The sequence below is a fragment of the Erinaceus europaeus genome, chromosome 3, assembly GCF_950295315.1.
Source record: "Erinaceus europaeus chromosome 3, mEriEur2.1, whole genome shotgun sequence".
Taxonomy (NCBI): domain Eukaryota; kingdom Metazoa; phylum Chordata; class Mammalia; order Eulipotyphla; family Erinaceidae; genus Erinaceus; species Erinaceus europaeus.
The window spans coordinates 27623494-27628059 of NC_080164.1; the positions used below are offsets into that span (position 1 = coordinate 27623494).

Consider the following 4566-nt stretch of genomic DNA (forward strand, 5'->3'; position numbering starts at 1 on the left):
CTCTCATTCCTTCTTTATCCTCTGATACAGAGTGAGGACATCCCATGTCAACAGAAAGAATACTTATTAATTACACATTTATTGTATTATTCCATTCTAATAATAATACTGGCACCATGAGAATCATAAAACTGATTGATAGACAGACCTTTTGGAAGCTTGCAAAAAGAAAAGAAAAGAATGAGAATAAGTTTAAATTGTAATTCTCAAAATTATCTGCCTTTTCCTGATTTCTTCTATACAATACCAGGGATCAAACTCAGGGTCTCCTGCTTACAAGTCCACCACTTTACCCACTGCAGCACATCCCGGGCTATAGGGCTCATACATTTTGAAGTGTTAGGACATTTTCTAAGTTTGTTATTTTTTTTTTAATTCAGTTAATTTTGGTTTTATTTATTTTAAGTTTTGGTCTTCTAGCAGTCACTCTGCCATTGGATTCATAGCAATTCATACAGACATAACTGAGTTTGGGCCCACATTTTTTTGTGGAGAGGAGCAGAGCTAAAATGAGCATTCCAGCACAGGCTCAAGGACAAGCAGGCAGAAACAGCCCAAGAAGCCCTGGTCCTGAAGAGCTCTGGAGAGATGCAGTTCGGGGTAATGTCATTTGTCCTAGGCTTCTTTTTAAATTTATCCTATTTTACTTTATTTATATTATTTAATAATGATCAACAAGACTATAGGATAAGAGGGTTACAATTCCACACAATTCCCACCACCAGAGTTCTGTATCCCATCCCCTCCATTGGAAGCTTTCCTATTCCTTATCCCTCTGGGAGCATGGACCCAGGATCATTATGAAGTGCAGAAGGTGGGAGGTCTGGCTTCTGTAATGGATTCTCCGCTGGACATGGGTGTTGGCAGGTTGATCCAAGCTCCCAGCCATTTACTATCTTTCCCTAGCGGGACAGGGCCTACGGAGGTGGGGTTCCAGGGCACATTGGTTTTATTTTTATTGATTTAACAATGGTTTACAGTTTATGAGATTTTAAAAGTATAGTTACACACACATACACACATGTACATTGCACAGAACTCACTACCAAATTTTCAGCATCATCATATGACACAGAGTCCCCACCATACCCCCACCCCCTCACCTCCTTTCCTCTGATACCCACCATAGTTTTCATAAACAGCAGTCTAAGACTGTTGTTTTTTCCAGTTCATTTGATTAATTTATAGTCCACATATAAAAAAGTCATCTAGTCTTTCACACCTTTATTCTTTCACTTGGCATCATCTCCTCCAGTTCCATCATTTTGTCCCAAATATCTTTTTTTTAATTTTAATTTTTTATTTTTGTTCCAAATATCTGTGTCTCAAATATCATGATGTGCCAAACATCATTTTTTTTTGAGACAGTGAAGGTATTTCCACAGTACTTAGTTATATCAACATAACAAGTTATATAAATCTAAACACAAACCAATTACCTATAAGTTTTGAGATGGCAATCAGCATCTTTGAAATTTTTTAGTATCTTATTTATTTGTTAATGAGAAAGATAGGAGGAGAGAGAAAGAACCAGATATCACGCTGGTACATGTGCTGCCAGGGACTGAACTCCAGAGAGTCTAGTGCTTTATCCATTGCGCCACCTCCCAGACCATGCATCTTTGAAGACTTGAGCCACAAGTCCAGCCATACTTTTACTAAAGTAAAGGTGATTACAGCTGCTGAACTGGAGTTATTAAAACCCAAAATGCTGATCGTATTGATTTAACCACAAGCCTATCTTGTTTAAGTAAGAACTGTCTGACAAAAGCATTCTATCTGCCATTCATGATCAGAATTGTGGTGTATGAGATCAATTTAAATACGGTACCCATAAAAAAAAGTCACGAGGCATTTCTATTCTGTAATAAGGCAGTGTCAACAGTTACTCACTAGTAGCTTTTTTGAGATAAGCTATCGACTCTGATCTTTCTGACTTTTTTTCTAATGCCAGTAAAGATTTTTTTTTTTTGTTCCAAGGATGTTCTTCTTGGGATTCTTCAAATTCTCCATCTCCCCAAGTGATGCCTTTGTTCTTGTTGTCATCAGTGTAAGAGAATCCAACAGCTTGCAGCCTGACCTGTCTTTTGTCCAAAGAGACCATGAAGATCTGGTCCAGTCTTGTGTCTGCCTCCCTTTTCCATGATATGGCACTGGGCCCACTTCTAGACAAATATCTTGCCCTTCTCAACATCACCCATTTTTAAATCACTGTTTTGTTGTGTGCTACCCAAATGCTACTGATTGTCAGCCATATCCCATTCTTTAGGTCCAAACGTCATCTTCGTAATAGCTGAGTAGCATTCTGTTGAGTATATCTCCTCTACCTTCTTAAGCCAGTCATATACCCATGGGCATTTAGGTTGATTCCCTATCTCAGAGATTATGAACAATCCAGTTATGACCATATGGATGCAGATATTATTTTGAATCAGTGTTTTCACTGACACTTCCCCCAGCATAGAGCTAAGGTCCATTTATCTCCTCATAAACAGCAGAATGTTTTTCCTTCTCAGGACTGGTTAGTGTGTGTATGGTGTAGACTACAGGTTCTTTATCTGATCATCTGTGAACCTTTAGGCCCTTCCCATAGCTTGCCTATTGGGATTAGAGCTGCAATAAATGCAGACATGTAGACAACATTTCATCTCCTATTTCATGCCCTTTGGCTCTACACTGAGAAGTGAGATAGCTGCATCAGACGATGACTCTGTTTGTAATGTCATGGTCCATACCATTTCCATAGTACAACTGGTGGAATATACAGTCCTACCAACAATGCACAGTTTTGTTTTTTTTTCCCCATGCCCTTGGCCGGCCCTGGTTATCTTTGAGAATAGCCTCCCTAGCAAGAGAGGGGTGTTCACTTATGATGGTTTGATGTCTATTCTTGCTGATTCGTGAGGCTGAGCACTTTGTCATGCACCTCAAGGCCCTCTGTATATCTTCTCTGGAAATAGGTCAGTTCCTTTGCTGATTTTTCAGTCAGAGTGTTTGTTTGCTACTGAATCATCTGAGTGCTTTATATATTTCAAAGAATAACCTTGTATCTGACAGAGGGTTTGCTGTGTTTTCTCCCAGCGCAGGGGCTGCCTCTTTGGTTTGCTGACTGGGTGGTTAGAGTTCTTCTCCATGGAAAGAACCCCCCACTCCGGGCTTTATCCTGCAATTCTCTCTGCTCCTCAGCCCCCTTGCCCTAACCCCACCCCCAGCCTCCAATGCTCTGGATTCATAGTTGGGGAATTCCTGTGTCAAAAGCAGTCATGTGATGCTCATTTTGATGTCCAAATAACCCCTACTTCACCTAATGTTTCCCCTCTCAGCTGTCCTCCTGCTAGGCTCCAGAAGTAGTGTAGTATGTCTTCACTCTCTGATCCAAGATGACTCAGTGATTCTTCATTGTGTGTTTACTTGTTCTCCTACAGAATCCCGATAGCAGGAACAAAGTCTACTCCTCAGCATTTACCTGGAGGCCCCAGCATCAGCACAGGAAATACATTTGAGCAAGGTGAGCTGCGACTGTGATTTTGGAGAAGACAAATAGTTCAAAATTGCGTTGCAGTCCCTGTGATTCTTAGAGCACAGGGGTAGAGAGTACTGGAGATCACAGCGCTCTGGTAAGGCTTTAGAGTAATAAATTTGACTCTGAGCTCTGATCCTTGATTAAACAAATAAATAACAAGAACTTATCCACAACTGGCAGAGCATGCTTCAAGTAGTGAAATGAAGTGTTTGCTCCCAGCCTTTGATCTGTACAGTTTTTAGGATCTTTGTAACACAACAGACACAAAGCTATTTAAAAATATCTGTGCTGCACAAGGACTGGTGTAAGGATCCTGGTTCAAGCCCCCGGCTCCCCACCTGGAGAGGAGTCGCTTCACAAGCGTTGAAGCAGATCTGCAGCTGTCTGTCTTTCTCTCCCTCTCCCTCCTCTCTCCATTTCTCTCTGTCCTATCCAACAACGAAGACATCAATAACAACAGCACTCATAACCACAACAATAAAATGACAAGGGCAACAAAAATGGAAAATGAATACATAAATATAAAAAAATTAAAAAAAATATCTGTGCTTTTCAGAATAGTTGAAACAAAGTTAGTTTGCAAATTGTGTATAGCTGTTTAAAATAACTGGCATTTAAATGCTTACCAAAGTAATTTACAAATAAAGATGGGGGAGGAGAGGTAGGATAATAGTTATGCAAAAAGACTTTTATACATGAGGCTCTAAGATCCCAGGTTCAATCCCATACACCACCACACAAGCCAGAGCTGAGATGTGCTCTGGCTTCTCTCTCTCTTTCTCTCAAATAATACAAAATATTAAAAAAAAAACTTTTTCAGAGACAATACTACGTTGCTCTTATTAAGTGATTACTATGAGCCAGTGCCGTAGCAGGCGCTTCATATCTGACCCATGGACTGCTCTCATAACCCTGAAGGGGCAGGTGCTAACAGGTGAGTCCGCTGAGGAATAGACTATGCTGATGCGGACCCCAGGCCATACCGCTGAGCAGGGGAACCCAGGCACCACACTGCAGACCCTTCTCTAAATCCACATTAGTGA

General features: G+C 40.7%; 1 pseudogene; it reads right to left on the bottom strand.

Annotated features, from left to right (window-relative positions):
- Nucleotides 1-1885: 1885 nt before the first annotated feature.
- Nucleotides 1886-2201, bottom strand: LOC107522392 (cytochrome c, somatic-like; annotated as a pseudogene).
- Nucleotides 2202-4566: the final 2365 nt, after the last annotated feature.